At 38.0% G+C, this 20,892-nt stretch overlaps 2 long non-coding RNA genes across 2 annotated transcripts; both read left to right on the forward strand.

The window, feature by feature from the left end:
- Positions 1 to 2,769: 2,769 nt before the first annotated feature.
- Positions 2,770 to 4,730, forward strand: LOC114570813 (uncharacterized). Its single transcript, XR_003694589.1, has 3 exons — positions 2,770 to 2,857; positions 3,753 to 4,051; positions 4,648 to 4,730. It is a non-coding gene; the product is annotated as an uncharacterized LOC114570813 (long non-coding RNA).
- A 6,600-nt stretch (positions 4,731 to 11,330) lies between these two features.
- Positions 11,331 to 12,654, forward strand: LOC114570805 (uncharacterized). The gene is made up of 3 exons (XR_003694580.1): positions 11,331 to 11,390; positions 12,086 to 12,396; positions 12,487 to 12,654. It is a non-coding gene; the product is annotated as an uncharacterized LOC114570805 (long non-coding RNA).
- Positions 12,655 to 20,892: the final 8,238 nt, after the last annotated feature.

The raw sequence follows: 20,892 nt of genomic DNA on the forward strand, positions 1-20,892 counted from the left end.
CACACACACACACTCACACACACAGTGAGACTGAACCAAACCGCTTCTAGTACTAAAGCTAAGCTAGGCTAACCACATCCTGCTCTGTACCAACACACAGACACTCTTATCCATCTGAACATCTCACTCTCAGAGAGGAAGCCAAAAATGAACTACAACTTCTGCATGAGAGGCCCAAACTAAGGCTGAGTCAACATGTGTGTGTGTATGTGTGTGTGTGTGTGTGTGTGTGTGTGTGTGTGTGTGTGTGTGTGTGTGTGTCTGTGAGAATTAAACCTAATGGGCTCTCTAATCACCTGTGACAAGTTTTGTTTTATACACAGCACAACACCCTTAATCTGACATTTCTATCTGACATCTGCAGCTTTAAGTTTAAGAAATAATAGCATTAACTGTCAGTATTTAATGCTATTGTTTCTACAACACTTATAATTATTAATTATTTTACTTTTATTTGCTGCAACAGCTGAAATTCGTCTCAGGTGATCAATAAAAGTCTTCTAAAGAGAACTCCTCCCTCACTGCCCCTCTGGTTAAACTGATGATTTGAAGTCAAACTGTTTCTGTGAAATCGCGTGACATGAAAATCTTCAAAAAAAGTAAATCTATGAAGGTACTCCGTCTCTGAGACAGTTTCTGTGAAATCGTGACCACAGAGTGCCCTCTGTCTCTTCCTGTTTACGGAAGATTTGAAGTCAAACTGTTTCTGTGAAAATCGTGACCAGTCGTGGGAGGTAATACCAGATGTAAAGTAAAGTAAGAATAAGGAAAATCAACAAATGTATTATTTATTAAAAGTACAAAAGTAACATAACTACTGTAAGAAATAAATAAAAACCTAAGTAAAAGTAAGATTAGGTTAAAAAGATCTAATGGATTGTACAAATTCTATTGTAGTACAGTGTCAACATAAATACAGTACAAACAAGTACAGTGTGAATATAGCGTGTAGAATATCTGTTATTTATTTACTGCTTTATTTATGCTCATACTGCACTACAATATCATTTGTACAATCCATTATTTTAGAAACAATCTTTTTTAATCTAATCTTACTTTTAAACATAATCTTACTTTACCTGTCTTACCTTTTTCTTCTTGCCCTGTAGCTTTGTTACTTTATGTTACTTTATGTTATACTTTATCCACATATTGACTCTCTCTTTTCTTACTCTTATGTTACCTTGAATCTGACTGTGAGCAACTGAACAATTTCCCAGAGAGGATTAATAAAGTATTCTGACTCATTTTAAGTATATGACTTTAATAAACTCAAAAGACAGTAAATGCTACTGGCACTCAACACATTTATTAAATAAGTAGAATTTCTAAACAAATTGAAGGTGTCAGTATTATTCGAATTAGTTAATTTGAGCATTGGGGTTTACAGTGAATAACTAAACGGAGATTCTTTCATCCCTTATGGTTTAATAAGGTAATAATAATAAGGATAATAATAATTGTTTTGTTCAATTACATTTTCACTCAGAATCCAATAATTCCGAAACATGAGAGAAGCTGAACATTGTTCTCTGATTTTTCATTTTTCATTTTTTTTGTAAATTAAAAAAGCATATTGACTATAAATCCATTTGAAAAAAAATCATCTTTTTAATTTTTAGATATGTGTTTTTTATCACAGACAGATAATATTTCATCAGTTACTGCAGCAGATACTGTAAATAATTTTAAATCTAAAACATTTTCTTGACATCTCCATTCTTAAAAGGTGAAGTTGTTTTTTAATAAAAACTCAGATCTTTCATGTTATGTTTTTAGTTAGCAGGTATAAAGTCACGCTATGAAACTCACTGGGGCTGATTTAAATGACGAGCTGGAGGGCCGTGTTCAGGACAGGAAGTCTGCTTTTTGGCTGCAGCTGGATATTAAAATCTGTCAGAAAGAATACTATTTTAAGTGCTGTTGAGTTATTAAGGAAATTAGACATAATTAAAGCTGTGAGTTTCACAAATGACTCAAACTGATTCATTGATTATTAAAATAGTTGGAAATGATTTACTTGACAACTAATCCATTAATCAATTCATCTTTGCAGCTCTACTGTAGATCTACAGATGCCGTAATAATAGGAACCAGATACTTTATATTAGTACTAGAACATATTGGTGTCCTTTGGACGACGGCGTGGGGATACACTTGTGATTACCTTTGAGGTTTGGTTTTGGAGACAGTATGTTATAGATTCTCCATATTTGAGTAATATGTTGAATATTAGTCTGATAGTTTGTTCTGTGAATGTTTCCCTTGTTGGACATATTAACTAAACTAGTGGACTCTTAATCCACACAACTAGAAATATAACGGGCTCTCTAATCACCTGAGACTACTTTTGTTTTATACACTTATAATTAATAATTATTTTACTTTTATTTGCTGCTACATCTGAACGTTGCCTCAGGCGATCAATAAAAGTCTTCTAAAGAGAACTCCTCTCTCACTTCCCCTCCCCATTAAAATTTTCAAAAAAAGAAGTTTATGAAGGTACTCCGTCTCTGAGACAGTTTCGGTGAAATAGTGACCACAGAGCCTCCTCCCTCTCTACTGATATATAAACTGCTCTCTCTGCCTCCCCAGCATCACAGGCCAACAACACAGGTAAGAACACTTTAGAACTGGAAATACTTTAAAATGATACTATCAGGAGGTAATACAAGATACATTTCAATGCATGAGGAAAATGTATTTGCCACAACTAATAACCGAACATACTGCCTTAGATTCATATGATTTCTTTTCTTTCTTCCAGACAGTTTCTGTAGTCATCACCAAGCTTCAGGAACTTCAGATCCATTTCTCTGGACCTCTTTCTGGGTTGACCAGGACTTTAATAACACAGGTATGTATCACAGGTTGGATGATTTTTGGCTGAATCAGTCTGTCTTCCTGTTTGTTACATCAGCTGCTGCTCTGATAGATGGCCATTTAAAAGGACTTACGTTTCTTACGCAGAGGTCAGGAGATGCACCAGATTTACATGCATGAGGAAAATGATTTTTACATAACTGTACTGTATTGGTTCTGCCTATTCTGTGTAGCAACATATATGGATTCAATAATTCTAATATCTTATTTACATGAGCTGTAGGTGACCGGTAGGTGACAGTACAAACTTTAAATTTAAAGTTTGTAGTTTCTTCACAATGTCTGAGTTGAAAACGCATCTTGTTGTCACGTAAGGGTCATGTTCATGTTGCACAGACATTTTAATTGTGTCTGTTAAGAAGCACAAAGGCACTCTTTAGAACATGCCCCCACTACTGGCATTTTAGCTAACTGGGAGCTCTGGCCATTAGCTGCAGCAACTCCAGTTTGCTAGCACCGATTCAGTCGTTTTGTCCCCTATCGACAGTACTCAAAGATATCTAGTGATCAAGATTCAGGGTCCTAGTGACTAGACAGTCAGTTCTACTGAGCATCTGATACTGTGGTGGAGGAGAGTGCTCACTCCCATCATGTTTGCAGGGATGTGTGCATGTACGTCCCACCAACAGAGGAGTCTGCATCACCAATCATAAACTTTATTACACTCCAATAATAGGCGGGGTGTTTCTATGTTCCACTGAAAAAAACTCTGAGACCTGCTCATATTATAGACTGATTTAATTCTTTGTTGGAGGATATTTGATCATATTTGTTATTTTATTTAAGAACCTTCTAAAACATTTTTAATTATCTGTGAATACAAACTCAACTCTTTACCCATGATAATGTACAGTCTTTCTGTTTTGCAGTTAAAACTTGTGAAAGATGGAGATAATGAATGAGAAAGAGGGGCTTTTGAGGATACTGCAATATTTATCAGATGAAGAATTCAAGATGTTCAAGTGGTTCCTGCAGCAGCCTGACTTCCTGGTAGGATTCAAAGCCATCCCAAAGAACCAACTGGAAAACGCAGACAGGCTGGACACAGCTGATAAGATCATACAGACCTTCAGCCATCAGTCTGTAGAAGTGGTGAAGCTGGTTTTAAGGAAGATTAATAGGAATGATCTGGTGGAGAAATTTTAAAGCACCAGCCCAGGAGCACAAGGTAAGATGGAGGAGGACTAACATATCAACCTGAGTGATCACACAAGTATATAAGTTTATACCAAACATGTTTGTAATGTTGAGTGTTTAATGTAGACTTGAAATACAAACATTTCCCAGCAGTGGTGTAAGGTAGTTATGATATAATGACAGGTGCTAAACTAGTTACTGTATATTGTCTAGTTATATGATCAAATAGAGACTTGACATTGGACAACATTAACATACATACTACCCAGCAATAGAGCTGGCTAATGGATTCAACACTTTTTAGGCACTGACCAAAGAAAGGAGTGTTCAGGAGCCAATATCAAAGTCACGGTATTGGAACTGGTACTGGTATCGAACAATCCTCAGCCCTACCCAGCAATCATCGCTGCATATGTGTATGAGAAAATATGCCAAAGAAAATAAGACATTATTGATTTGAATTTTTTTTTTGTTTATAGTTCATGTAGAATAGTCAATAATTTTGATATAGATTGCTAATGACTACTTTACCAAAGAAAATGAAAACCATGACAAAGATTTGCCTTTGCGAGAGCATGTAAAGTAGATGGCACTGTTTTTAAATTAACACAAGTTCTTTCAACACAGGCGTGTTTCCATGGAGACAATCTGAGGTCTGTTCTCTGCTCAACACATTGTTGGAGGCCCAGCTCTCTCTACAGACCCCTACCCCACCCCAGACCACCAGCCCCAATGCAACCACACTGATTGCAGTGAGGACCCCCCTGCTGTTTAATGTCGAGTACAGCAGCTCCCTCCCTCTAGTTCACCAACTGAAGTCAGATCATGTTGAATGTGAATCAGTCTAATAAAGTTCAAGTTAAACACAATCAAACGTGTGATGTTTAGTATTTGATATGAAAAATTGTTGTTATAAAATAATTGGAAGACTTAGAGACAGAAACTCACCACCTTTTGGTAATATTTCCTTCATTCCTTTTGTCTCAGTGAGTTTCTCTGTTTCTATTTAGTATTTTATTGGTCGTTATGCTGATTATGTTTCATTGATTTAAACTGGGTTGTTATTAAAAAGTGTCCTAAAGTAAATAAAGTTTTGATTTGAAGGGAGAAGATGAACCAGCAGTGATGTTTCCTTTTGACCAGCAGGTGGTGAAAGAAACTAATTGGAGCTGAAACACCCTCTGGAGCTGGAAATTATACATCCTTTATAGTTTACATAGTTTAATAACATGTAAATATCATCACTGTCAAATATAAATCCAAGCACACTGTTAATAAACTGTCATATCATCTACCTCATAAAGAAACCACTTACATTAATAATCCCATATTTATTCCAGCACCCTTTGCACTCGGCACTATTGTCCTACTCTTAACAAAGTCCATTGTTGATGTTGTTTAATATATATAGTTATATTTATATATTTATGTCAGGGACAAAGCAATGAGGAGAACAGGAGTTTTCGTTGAAAGAGGTTTTTTTTATTAACCTTAAAAAATGCTAAACAATATAAATCAAGAACTTAATATCTGGGCCTTTTAAAAGATGTCAACAAAATATAACTATACTCAAAATAACAACAACAGAACAGGATGTGAACTAAACAAACTGACCTCACTGAATCAGACCCAAGGGGACATATATACTGGTTGGGACAAACCAAAGGACACAGAAGGGGAAACTGAGATGGACATGAACTATCCACCCCCCCAACATGGCAGCACATGGTATGGCTGGATTGGCAGCAGGCCCCAGGATTTAACCTTCACCTTTGGCCTCACCTTTTCTCCACCAGGAAGGACCGGCCCTCCAGCATGGTAACACAGAACAAAACATGATGATTAATATAACACAACAATGATTATTTAACCCTACAACTTAAAATGTGTGCACTCCATTTAAACAGTGTAAGGCTCAAAGTAAATAAATATGTAGATTACAGATCAAATGACCAGTGTTTAGACTACTTTAGTGATCATGAATAGTTTGGGGTGTGGCTGACTGTAAAGTTAACCTGTGGACTAAACACAATAGGGGGACATTATGTACAGTATTACCATTGCTGGCTGTTGTTACCATGTGGAGCTTTTGGCCATCACACTGTAAAAAGTAGTTAAATGTTGGTCTGTCTTAGCTGTGGGTCTGGTTCTGGATGGAGGTTACATTGACATTGACCTTTGTATTGCCTGTAAAAATTGGTTTTTGGTAGATGTAAAAAGTTGCTTTTTTCTGCCTTCTGATTTTCAACATTATGTCAACTATAACTGTCAGGAAACCTACAAAACATTTGCATAATTTCTTCTTTGCATCTGAGCGCAGAAAAACGAGTGTCCCTATTTCTTGCAGGAGTTCCTCATCTCTTTAGGCCTTCTTCATCAGCTGAGGTAGGAACACACACACACACACACACACACACACACACACACACACAACAAACACACACAAATAAGTTATGGTTCAGAAATCTTTCAGCTTTTCGTAACACTCCAATACATTACCTTCATTTGTGGGTTAGGGCTCACAAACATGACAAACAAAACCAACACATTTGATCAAATCCAATCAATATAAACGCAAAATCAACATAAAACAAATCAATAAAACAGAAAATATAGCACTTCATGAACCCAAATAATCCTACAATTTAAAACAAATGGTTAAACCAGAAACAATAAATTAAACAAACAATCCACAAAACACACAACATTAAAACGTGTTAATGTTAATATTATGAGATATAACTAAGTGGAAAAGGTAAGTTCATAATGTCTCGATCTCTTACAGATGATTAGATTAAAACCTTTTCCCACCCCAGGTTATTTATTATAATGTTATAATGCTCCACTTCTTTCTTTATATGTTTACAATATTAATCACACCAAATCAAGCATGTCATGCATTTGCTTTCCAGTGGTTTAAGTGTTTAGTACATATCGGTTTGTGAATTATTATCTTTAAAGTTATGAATTCTACCTGCCTGCACGATCCGTCATGCGCATGCCCAAAATGTTAATCCTGTTTTAGGAGGATTGATGACCCACGAAACACGGTCGGTTCCACGCTTTCACTGTTAGCCTCCACCGGGAAGCTAACGTTAGTGAGGGTCTTTTAAAGTTGTTACATGCTGTCTCAGCTAGCGGTTAGCCAAATCGAAAATGCAAACACAAGACTTTTTGTGGAACTTCAATGGGGAATAAAGACTAACAAGACAGATAACAACATTCAACACTACACAAACAGTAGTTTATTTTTTTCATTTTTCATGGTGACACAGGAGGTGCTGGATCCAATAAAAAATGGAACTGTGGGAATGCAGGTTGTCGTTGAGTATAAGAAGTTGTTCTCAGTCGACTTACCTGGGTAAATAAAGTAAAAAAAATAAAAATAAAGGTGAGACGCTGCAGTTGTTTGACAGGTTTATGTGGTCATGTGGTTTCAGAGAAACGACTAAAGATACTGAAAGATAAGAGACAGACTGAGCGCGCTCAGTTGCTGCTTCACCTGCACCACCTCACACAGCTGACAGACACACAGGTAAGAACACACACACACACACACACACACAAAACACACACATACAGACACACACACACACAGACACACACACAGACACACAAACACACACACACGTATTTACACACGTCGACTTTATGTCAGGGAACACACCAGGGTTGATTTTATAACGTTTGTTTTGTAATGTGTGTGTAGATCTTCTAAAACCCATGTTAAATACAGTTTTTTTCTGATTGCTAAACGACAGTGGGCACAACTGGAGTCACATGTGCAAAACTCTAACTCCAGTCTGCACTACCAACAGTCACCTGAGCTAAACAGTTCACATCAGCTGCACAACTCATTCACAGCAACACAACTCTTTACACACGTCTCAAAACAGGCTCAGTGCAGCCAGACACTATGAACAGTCTTCACTTAGACAACACACACACACACACACACACACACACACACACACACACACACACACACACACTGAGACACAGACACTGAGACAACACACACACACACACACACACACACACTGAGACACAACACACACACACACACACACACACACACACACACTGAGACACACACTGAGACAACACACACACACACACACACATACACTGAGACACACACACTGAGACACACACACTGTCACTCAGAACACACTGAGAGTAAAAACAAAAGCATCTAACACCAATACAGAAATTAAAAACGTTCTCATCTTTACAGATTAGTTTAGTGATTTGACACTACTCAATAGTTTATTTAAGGAAAATATATAGATTGTATACTTTTTTACTTAAGGTAAACAAGATGGAATGAAAATCAGCAGTTTTCTTCAATAAAGTATTTTGTCTCTAGTAATTTATGGAATTACTGGGGGGAAAAAACTAAAGGTACATATGTAACATTACCAAAGAATGGTGTGACTAATCCTGCCTCTCTCCAGCATCATGTGGCAAGTTTTCTTCCTCACATTGGATGTCTGCATCATCTCTAAATACTAATGAATGTGGTGTTTCTATTGCTTTCACCGCCATTACTTTCTGAAAAACAGTAAGAATGCACTTTTACAATAGTAAATATAGTGTGTTTCACAATTTCTTTTATATCTGTGTACATAACCTCAGACATCTTACCTGGACATGTTGGTATATTTGATCTTTTACCTGTTTCTCTCAAACATACAGTGTATAATTGTTTCATTCTTATTTGGTGTTTGTGTACAAAAAAAGGCTTTCTGAGCTTTCTCTGTATAAATACCATATATGTTCACTAACTAGTCTAAAACAAGACACCTGCTTAGGCTTTCAGCTAAAACTCCAATCAGCAGTGTTTGATAGGCACCAGACTGAAATCTATTCTGTTTTGAATGTGTGGTTAACAGTGTTGACAGCAGTGTGTTAGCATTTGAACAAAGTGCTGTAAATCTACAGTGTTGTGCATGTTGTGGTTGAAGTCATGGGATAAGTGTGTAGAGTTTAGAAAACTGTGTTCAAGCAATGAAAAACCAACTAGAGTTTGGTCTACATGAACTGCTGCTGTGTAGACTGGAGTTAGAGTTTTTCACATGTGACTCCAGGTGTGCCCCACTGTTGTTTAGCAATCGAAAAAAACTGTAAATATGTATGTTGTTTATGTACCCATGTTCATGTTGAAATAAATATACCTACACAGATAGTTCTGTCTCCGTTAGTCTCTTATAGACAGGATGTGCATAAATACAAATTCAAATATATTCAAACCTGCAGCTTAGAGACTGACTGAGCGCGCTCATTTACTGTTCACCGTGTGGTGTGCAGCGTCTTGCAGCAAAAGTGCTCTCATTAATCTTGTTTCATGTCGATGATTTCTCCCAATCCAGTCCTGAGTGGAGCTGGGTTTATTCTGATGGTGTGTGTCTCTTCCTGTCTCCACAGAACCTTTCTGATCACATCAGCACAGTTTGATTTAAAGTCAGCTTCTTCATCACTCTGAAGAGGAGATCTCAACACTTCCAGGACAAGGAAGATTCCTGAAAATGGCATCAAAACCAAGAAGGGCGAGTAAAGAACTGCCTCCAGATCTGTCTGAATTAATGGACAAACTTATTAAACATGCATCTTCATTCATCGAAGTGTTTGCCAGCAATGAACAGAAGATGAGAGAGATTGTAGGAGAGTTAAGCAAGATCTCTGATGAAGTCAGAAAGATGCAGAAGAGAACAGGTACACTCAGAACAGCAGGAGCTGTTGCTGGAGGAGTAGGATTAGGACTTGCGATCCTTGCAATACCACTCACTGGGGGGGTTGAGTTTATTGGCAGTAAAAGCAGCATTAGCAGGAGGAGCTGTGGTTGTTGGTGCAAATGTAAGAAAAAACATGAAAGAGAACGGAAGTGCAAAGAAAGTAGAAGAACTGGGAAAAGAGTTCATGGAGATGGTTGAACCACTGAAGAAGGACCTGGAAGAAATAAAGAGGAGGTGTGAGGAGTTGGAGCAAAGATCAGCTGAACTTCAGGCTGGAAACACTCTGACAGACATGGAGGACTTTCAGAGGATTCTGACACGAGTTTCTGAACTGACAGGAAGGAGTGAAGAAGTGTTGGCTGCAGCTGTAAAAGTGATGGCTGTGATTGGTCAAATGTTATTGCTCCTTGTGAACATCAGAGGATCAAGAGGATGAAAAGTTAAGAAGCACCATCATCGAGTCAGCTGATCGGTGTCAGGAGATCGTTAATGACTTTGATCAGATGAAGGAGGAACTGAAGGACTTTACAGAAAAGTGAACATAAAAGCTGCAAAAACTATGTTATGGTTACTAAACAGGTATTTTGAGGGGAAATGCAGATTGTTAGTTCCAGTTATTTTTGCTTAGCGGTAGGTAGTAGGAGCTAGGTATTTATCTACTTTATTTGGAGTTGTTGGGTATCTGATTGGACTTTATTGGGACTTCATGGTGGGGCAACCTTGTCATATTTTGGTGTTGTTCTGAGCAGGAGAACCTTTTTCCCTTTTAAGTACTTGTGTTGGTACTTTAGGTTAGTGAGCTGTTAGTAATAAAAATCATCAGACTTCATGAAGACCGTTTGCCTGGAAATCCAGGCCCAAATCCGAAAGGATTAAGGGTCTGGCATCGACTAATGAAAGTCGCCCATCTCGAGGGGCGGCAACAAGCTTGCATTTAAAAATCTCACTGCACTCAATTGGATAGCGCTACGACCAATCACAACAATACAAGGGGTGACGTATCCACATCCCCATAGGCTTAGCTACCAGTGTCGTTATCTGTTTAACTTCCTCTATACACCGATGTGATAGGTGCAGCTCGGCTACAAGGGCATAGTTAATGAGCATAATTATTCGATGCCAGAAAAACCTGCTGAGCAAATTCAAATTGTGCTCTCACGGGAACTCTGGATTTCCAGGGTAGCAGACCGTTGAAACTCTGAAGAATGACCTGGAATAAAGAGGATGTGTCAGAAGTTGGAGCAAAGATCAGCTGAAGTTCAGGCAAAGACTCTGACAGACGTGGGGTTTCAGAGGAATATTAGATGAGTGTTGAGTAGGGGTATAGGATATTTGTCTTTCAGAGTCACTTTGACCCCTGATATAGATATTCAGCTCTTATTAGACTCAAATCTCTGTTTTTATTCTTAGTATGGGTTGTCGTAACCCAGAGTTACCCTTTAAATGTTTAAATGTTGATCATAGTGACGTCCTGAGGGTGAAAGTGTTTCTGTGTCTGGTTGAGTTACAGCGCCTTCCAGAGGAGAGCAGCTGAAGCAGGCTGGGTCCTCTGATCATGTAATATCTGAGAAACTACTTTGAGAAAGTGGAAGCTGAGAGACAGACTGAGGGAGCATGCTGCCTGCAGACAAAAAGGTAAGATACTGGTGATTTTAAAAAGCTGACACACAGAAGGAACACTTTGTCTTCATCAGCAGAGAGGAGACAAAAAGAGAAACGTTCAAGTTCAAGTTAACGACAGACTGAAGCTGTAACAGAGACTGAAACACAGAGAGGCCTTCTGCCAGTCTGCTCATTTGTCATTCAAATTAACTTGATAAGCATTTACAGTGGACATATTGTTGTGTTTTCTGTCTGTCTGTTAATCAGCAGACAATTCTGTGTTTGAATACAGAATTGAATACTTTGTGTTTTCACATTATGATTTGATGTGCAGCTCTGCAGTTTGAGAAGTTAATAGGAAGTATTTTGGAGTTGCTGTCACTATTTTCATACGCTTCCCTTTGTGTGTTTCTCAATCCCAATAATGACCAGACTTGTGTTCTTGGGGGAGAACATTGTTCCTAGTTGTTCTTGGAAGAATTAACCAGTTTGTGAAAGCAGGAAAGAAAACCGCAATAATACAACCGCTTATTAAACTATTTAAACGAGCTATGGACAAATAAATAATGTGTGTGTGTGTGTGTCATGGGGCGGAAGTTTATTTTATTTGAGCATGCTTTTATTGGATTTGCTGTGGTTTTATTATTTGCTGTGTTTTGATCTTTTTATTGCATGCTTTTATTTTGAAATGCGTGGTGTGTGTTTTTAATGTTGGTTACTTCCGCCAGTGAACATTGCAGTAGGCCTAATCAGGCTAAATGACTCGCACCTGGGAGCCAGAGAGGGGATTGACGGTTTTTAAATAAAGAGGACAGAACAGCAGCAGGGGAGGACTTCAGACAGAGATTCAGACATCACACACATGCAGGGAAGACACACATGGGAGAGACGTATAGAAGATGGAGGAGACACACGAGGGAGGACGAGGAAAGCACAACAGACACGGATGGAGAGACACAGGGAAAGAACCATAGAGGAGGCCTGAGGCTACACCAAAGGAAACACAAACACCGATCGCTAGCGGCAACAGTGGGAGAAGGTAAAACTTCTCCCTCCCGCCTAAGTCCCTTTTAAGACCGGTGTTTGTTGTTTTTTAAAGGACGTTTAACTGGCTTGAAGTCTCTTCCAGGTTATGCCCCAGGAGAGGAGACATACGATAAAGAAGCTGGTTGCCAGCGGAGCCCTATGGACCTTTTTAATGCTGAGACTCCTGTTCTGTTGGACTGTTTTAGCTTGATTTTAGTTAGTTGTGTTTTTAGTTTTTTAAATCCTTTTTAAGGAGGAATTTTAATTAGTTTTATTTTATTCCTTTTTTTTTAAATAAATTTGTTATTCCTCATCTGGTTTTATTCATTGTTTTAAACGCACCCATTTTTCCTGCTCTCCCCCGGCACAAAGAACCTGTTTTAATCCTTTACCTTAGTTTTGAATTGTTGTAGTTTTAAAGAGGTCCTAGGCCTTTAGTACCAAAACCCAGGTATCGTTGTTGGCCCTTCTTACTCAATATATTTTACCCCCCACCCCAACCCCTGAAGAGGAAATCCTAACACTTCCAGGAGGACCAAGAGTCCTGAAGATGGCTTCAAAACCAAGAAAAAGATGGAGCAAAGAACTGCCTCCAGATCTGTCTGAATTAATGGACAAACTTAAAAATCCTTCATCTTCATTCATCAGGGAGTATGACAGCAGTGAACACAGGATGAGACAGATTGCAGGAGACTTTGAAGAGATCACTGCTGAAGTCCGAAAGATGCAGAAGACCTAAGCAGCAGGAATAGGAGCCATTATTCTGGCAGGATTAGTACTAGCAACAGCACTAGCAGTAACTAGTATTAACAGTAGCAGCAACATCACTATCAGTAAGAGTAGCAAGATGGAGCAGCAAGGAAAGCACCCACCTCTCTTACAGCAACAGCTACATGGGTAGAAGCACCAGAAACACCCGTGATTCTTGCAGCAGCAGGAAGACAAGTAGAAGTTCTAGCTGGAGAAGGAGCAGTAGGAACGATTGTTGTAGCATTAGTAGCTGCTATTGGAGGTGTTGTATATGCAAATGAAAGACAAACAAAAGAAAACATAAGGAAAGTAGAACAGCTGGGGAAAGAGGTTAGGTTTTATGCTAGCCTCAAAATAGCTTTTTTTAAAACTTATTTAATACCTTTCTTTTTAGTAAACTCTGGGTAGGCAAACGATGTTCTCAAAGCTTTCGTGAAGGTGTAGAGTCCCTGGTGGTGGAGCAACGTTTCATGTTGTATCGAGCCTTCTTAGGTTTTTAAAAATAGCTATTTTGAGGTTAGCATAAAAGTGACCCTACCACTCCCATTCAAAAGGCCATTTGACCGAAAAAACGAGAATACAGTCAATCTTAAAAGTGAGACTTCCGTCTTAAATATGCTTTTAAACGAAAGTTTGACTCAGGTACATTCACAAAAAGACCCTAGGTTTCATTTTGGCGAGAGTCACATTTTAATTTTTTTTGCAAACAGCAGTTTTCTTTGTAAGATTGTTGATGCGGAGCAGATCAGTAAAGCCACTGTAGGCCGCTGTATTGGCAGGGCCGTCAGAAGAATGTGTCTCACTCTAAAATTAAAGGTCCAGTGTGTAACGTGTTTAGTTGTTCATTATCAAAATCTTTATTGCCTGTTCACAAACTTGTCCTTTGTCATGAATAACCACCACCATAAATTCAAAGTATTCCTTTTGGCTTTAAATTTTACATTTGCGTTTGCATGAACTGGGGTAGACGCTCCATATTCATGCTCCATGTTGAACACGTTAGCCGATAAGAGACATACAGGACATACTGCTCCGCCTTTCACGTTTTCGACTTGCAGCTGCTGCTAATGGGTATCGTTGCGTCCTGAAACGGCCCCCTGGCCTCTGGTCTGTTTTTTATGTTTTAAAAAAGCGTGAATGTAATGTTTATTTGTTCTTTATTTATTTGTGTTGCAGAAATGGAAAGTAACTCATTACAATTACTTGTTTCTATATTACGTAGTCGTTTTTTGAGTACTTCTACTTGTACCTTTTTAAAGTACGGTAGTTTTTTGTGTACTTACTTTTTAAAGTAAAAATGTAAAGTAAAATATGTACTTAAGTATGTTTTGTACTTTGCTACATTTTAAATCACATTTGTTATAGTGTTCTTTAAATAACTGGGTTTTGTATCCAGTTTCATATTCAGTCTCTCAACGGTGTTGTGTCCGTGTTAAGCTGCTGAACTTCGGCCAAACAGCCTCATTTAAGTCTAGCCGCTACTTTATTGCATTCTTTTTTTATTCTAATAAAATACTTTGAACAAGTTGCAATCAAAGCCTCCGCTTCAAACCAACGTGATTCCAAGAACCAATTCTGTCTTTTTGTTAGTCCCGTTCTCAGCTGACACCAGAGATGGGGACTCGAGTCTGAGACTTGGACTCGAGTCGCACTTAAGTCGCACAAACAGCTGACTCCAGACTTGACTCAGACTCGACTCTAAAGACTTCAGACCAGGGCTCGAGAGTGCGACCAAAATGTGTAAGGGTGGGACTAATGTTTCTAATGTATGTTTCCTAGGGTGGGACTAATGTTTCTAATGTATGTTTCTTAGTGTGGGACTAATGTTTCTAATGTATGTTTCCTAGGGTGGGACTAATGTTTCTAATGTATGTTTCCTAGGGTGCGACTAATGTTTCTAATGTATGTTTCCTAGGGTGCGACTAATGTTTCTAATGTATGTTTCCTAGGGTGGGACTAATGTTTCTAATGTATGTTTCCTAGGGTGGGACTAATGTTTCTAATGTATGTTTCCTAGGGTGGGACTAATGTTTCTAATGTATGTTTCCTAGGGTGGGACTAATGTTTCTAATGTATGTTTCCTAGGGTGCGACTAATGTTTCTAATGTATGTTTCCTAGGGTGGGACTAATGTTTCTAATGTATGTTTCCTAGGGTGGGACTAATGTTTCTAATATATGTTTCCTAGGGTGGGACTAATGTTTCTAATGTATGTTTCCTAGGGTGGGACTAATGTTTCTAATGTATGTTTCCTAGGGTGGGACTAATGTTTCTAATGTATGTTTCCTAGGGTGGGACTAATGTTTCTAATGTATGTTTCCTAGGGTGGGACTAATGTTTCTAATGTATGTTTCCTAGGGTGCGACTAATGTTTCTAATGTATGTTTCCTAGGGTGGGACTAATGTTTCTAATGTATGTTTCCTAGGGTGGGACTAATGTTTCTAATGTATGTTTCCTAGGGTGGGACTAATGTTTCTAATGTATGTTTCCTAGGGTGGGACTAATGTTTCTAATGTATGTTTCCTAGGGTGGGACTAATGTTTCTAATGTATGTTTCCTAGGGTGGGACTAATGTTTCTAATGTATGTTTCTTAGTGTGGGACTAATGTTTCTAATGTATGTTTCCTAGGGTGCGACTAATGTTTCTAATGTATGTTTCCTAGGGTGCGACTAATGTTTCTAATGTATGTTTCCTAGGGTGGGACTAATGTTTCTAATGTATGTTTCTTAGTGTGGGACTAATGTTTCTAATGTATGTTTCCTAGGGTGGGACTAATGTTTCTAATGTATGTTTCCTAGGGTGGGACTAATGTTTCTAATGTATGTTTCCTAGGGTGCGACTAATGTTTCTAATGTATGTTTCCTAGGGTGCGACTAATGTTTCTAATGTATGTTTCCTAGGGTGCGACTAATGTTTCTAATGTATGTTTCCTAGGGTGGGACTAATGTTTCTAATGTATGTTTCCTAGGGTGGGACTAATGTTTCTAATGTATGTTTCCTAGGGTGGGACTAATGTTTCTAATGTATGTTTCCTAGGGTGCGACTAAGATTTTTCCCAGGTCGCACCGGTGCACCTAACGTCCTCGCAACCGCTGCCTCTCCACTAACGAAGCAATGTTGTTTATATCGATATGTTTAATGTTGCGTTACATGACCCGTTCCTTCTGTAAAGCCGTGCCTGTGTTTGGATCTCTCCTCCGCGCAGCCCCCCCCCATTCACTCACACACCGCCCGGCTCACCTGCAACATGGAGAGACACAGCGCCGCTGGTCCAAACTCCCGACATTTGTCTACAGTTTTAATTGTTATTAACACAGTTGTATATTGTTAAGTATGAGAGGAAACCTGTATTATTAACACAGCTGTATATTGTTAAGTATGAGAGGAAACCTGTATTATTAACACAGCTGTATATTGTTAAGTATGAGAGAGAAACCTGTATTATTAACACAGCTGTATATTGTTAAGTATGAGAGGAAACCTGTATTATTAACACAGCTGTATATTGTTAAGTATGAGAGAGAAACCTGTATTATTAACACAGCTGTATATTGTTAAGTATGAGAGGAAACCTGTATTATTAACACAGCTGTATATTGTTAAGTATGAGAGGAAACCTGTATTATTAACACAGCTGTATATTGTTGAGTATGAGAGGAAACCTGTATTATTAACACAGCTGTATATTAAGTATGAGAGGGAAACCTGTATTATTAACACAGCTGTATATTGTTGAGTATGAGAGGAAACCTGTATTATTAACACAGCTGTATATTGTTAAGTATGAGAGGAAACCTGTATTATTAACACAGCTGTATATTGTTAAGTATGAGAGGAAACCTGTATTATTAACACAGCTGTATATTGTTAAGAGAGGAAACCTATTAGCTGTATATTGTTAGGAAACCTGTATTATTAACACTGCTGTATATTGTTAAGTATGAGAGGGAAACCTGTATTATTAACACAGCTGTATATTGTTAAGTATGAGAGGAAACCTGTATTATTAACACAGCTGTATATTGTTAAGTATGAGAGGAAACCTGTATTATTAACACAGCTGTATATTAAGTATGAGAGGAAACCTGTATTATTAACACAGCTGTATATTAAGTATGAGAGGAAACCTGTATTAGTACCAGTGGTTCCGCTGTTAACTCTCTGTTATTGCGGCCGCCACGGCGAAACACACATTAGAAGTTATTAAATGCAACTAACTTCAGTTGGTTGAGTAATAGCGTGTAATACGGAGCCTGCTGGATCATAGTTCATAAAAATGCAGCGCAGTGACGATACAGACATTTCATAACCTACACAAGACGGGTGTAACGCCGCTAACGAGTCAGCCGTCCCTCTCTGAGTAGCCTAGCATACGCTTCAGTCCATCACACTCCCTCGGTCTTTCGGTCGCTCTTTTTTATTTTTTTTTCTAAAGATTTCAGCCTTTATTTTGATAGGAAAGCTGAAGACATGAAAGGGGGGAGAGGGGGGAGGGGATGTAGGAAAGGGCCGCAGGTCGGAGTCAAACCTCTATATATACATGATATTTACCAACTGAGCTATCCGGGTGTCCTCGTTCTCTTTTAATCAGTCTGTTATTGTTGTTGAAAGCTTATGAAGGAGCTTTCTCAGAGAGAGAGAGACATACATACATACATACAAATATATATATATATATATATATATATATATATATATATATATATATATATATATATATATATATATATATAAATCCTAGGCTATTTATTTTAGATAACTTTCATTTACATGCTGTATATTTTCAAACTGGTAAAGGAAACCCTGTCTTTGCATTTTATTTTAATCACATTGACGATGGCGACATCAAGTCATCAGAACCAGAATCAGAAAGGGTTTTATTGCCAAGTATGTTTTTTAACACATACAAGGAATTTGTTTTGGTGTTGTTGGTGCACATCACACATTCTCTAAATGGAATATTAAACAATATAAGTATATGTATAAAAAATATAAGTATAAATATATGTACACAGTACGTATTAAATTAAAAATATGGATAGAAATAAAAATTTTAAATTTAAAAAATAAAATAAATAAGTAAAGAGCAAAGAGCATTACAGCAGAGAGAGAACAGTGGCATGAAGAGCCAGGTGGAGAGAGTCAGGGTGGTTTCCGGGCCTTGTTAATGAGGCTAGTGGTGGAGGGGAAAAAGCTGTTCATGTAACGTGAGGTTTTGGTCCTGATGGACCTCAGCCTCCTGCCAGAGGGGAGGGGCTCAAAGAGTTTGTGTCCTGTTAGTTTTGCTGTCAATAACTTTATAAACAGTGGCAGTAAGCTAACCAAACAGCTTCATCAAGCATCTCCAAATCTGTATACTGACTGTATAATTTCTCTGTATATTGACTTTTTACTACATTCAACATTCTTATAGACAGTCACTTCAGGTTTAGTGTGTTATCCCTGATGTACATCAGAAACTACACCAGAAACTGGTATATTAACTGTACAGTATATTTGGCTTTTCACTACGCTTTAGCTTCTTACAGACTGTCTACTGTATCTATGCTTATTGTGTTATAATTGTAATGGTTCTAATTTCACTAACAGGCCCACATTTAGCAATATCTGTATTCTGATCCTTTAAGCGGTGATACAGACTATCTATATACTGCGTTGTCTCCTTATCACCTTTACATATCCTTCGGCTTACTCACACCACACGTGTCAGCTGGCATGTGCGTGGCACGTGACTTAATGAGGGGGAGGGGCTTGAGGCAGCTGTGCGCTGTAAAAAATACATTGTTGATTGGAGAAAAACATTTAATTCAGATTTTATCTACTAGGGCGGGTCTTCATCTACCTGGGCGGGGTGCCCAAGTAGAACCTATGTATGGGAAACAGTATCTATTAGGGGGAGACTCATTCTGTTATTTCCATCAAGTCTTTCCCCAGTTCTTTAACTTTATTTGCACTTTTCTGTCTCTTTTTAATATTTGTTACATTTTTTTTTTATTGTTATTGACTTACAGTTTGGGACTTTTCCATGTGACTTTTGACCTCCTGTTGCTGCAGAAACAGAACTGTCATCACAGACTGTTGATAACTTTATTGTTCTTTATCTCTATAAAAGTTAATTTGTTACTTTGGGCGAGACGCTGCTGCAATCTGATTGGTTTCTCTGGTCATGTGATTCAGGGACGTGATGCTGATCAGACAGACAGAGAGGACGTGTGGAGGTGAAGACTGAGATCTCAGAGCTGCTGGACCTACATCAACAAACAGGTAAGAACCTCTAAACCTCTTGATGAAGATGTGACTGTCATCAGAAGACTAAATATATATTCATGTGATGATGTAACCATGGTAGCTGATCTTAGATGTTCAGGATTTGTTCACGTTGACCCAACACAGTTTCTAAAGAAGAGGCTGGAAACTCTCCACATATCACGCACACTAGATTAGTTATGGAAGGATTATATATGAACCATGTTACATATTTATTAACTCTCCACATATCACACACACTAGATTAGTTATGGAAGGATTATATATGAACCATGTTACATATTTATTAACTCTCCACATATCACACACACTAGATTAGTTTAGGAAGGATTATATATGAACCATGTTACATATTTATTAACTCTCCACATATCACTCACACTAGATTAGTTATGGAAGGATTATATATGAACCATGTTACATATTTATTAACTCTCCACATATCACACACACTAGATTAGTTTAGGAAGGATTATATATGAACAATGTTACATATTTATTAACTCTCCACATATCACACACACTAGATTAGTTTATGAAGGATTATATATGAACCGTGTTACATATTTATTAACTCTCTGGCACTTTCATTTATTTTTTCATTGCTGTGAATGATGTTCGCTGGAGACTTTATTGTAAGTTTCTTCAGGTTATAAATTGTTCCTGTTTTCGTATGTTTGTGTTGTTTACTGTATTGTCCGTACTGATCATATTTTAAAGTGTTTCTTCTCTTTTGAGGAGGAGACCACATGATTATAATAAAGTTTAGTTTGAGTTGTGACTTCACTGAGACTGCAAGATAAATACAACCTTTCCTCTCTCTGGATCAACCAGGATCCCAGTCCAGGAGTCCAAAGTTAAATATTAAACACATAGAATATCAGATCAGTATTAGTGTTCATGTTGGCTGAGGTTAGTTTCCTCTGCTGCTCTAACTCAGAGTTTTCTTTTAATCTGAAAGGAATAGTGAGTTTTTAAATGTCAGAAATCTAAGGGGAGTTAGAGTTTCCTCCCAGCTGCAGCAGAGTGTACCTGAGTGGAGCTGGGAGGAAACACCTGTGTGTGTGTGTGTGTGTGTGTGTGTGTGTGTGTGTGTGTGTGTTTATTCTGATGATGTGTGTCTCTTCCTGTCTCCACAGAACCTTTCTGATCACATCAGATCACAGTTTGATTTAAAGTCAGCTTCTTCATCACTCTGAAGAGGAGAGGACCAGGAGACCCAAGAAGGAGACGGAGCATAGACTTACCTCCTCATCTGTCTGAATTAATGGACAAACGTAAAAAACCTGTTACCATGGCAACGTGAGTATTACTTGCTAAAACCGCACAGTTTTAGTGTTAAACCCTGCTGGATCACGTTTTACTACATGATGAGACAATTCACTACATAAGAAAGGTTTGTCACAATACTTATAAATGTCAACTATCTATACTGCAAAGAGCCATAAGAATAATTCATAATAGAGCTCAAAAGTGTGGTTCTGGAAGTAA

Source organism: Perca flavescens, chromosome 16 (genome assembly GCF_004354835.1).
Source record: "Perca flavescens isolate YP-PL-M2 chromosome 16, PFLA_1.0, whole genome shotgun sequence".
NCBI lineage: Eukaryota > Metazoa > Chordata > Actinopteri > Perciformes > Percidae > Perca > Perca flavescens.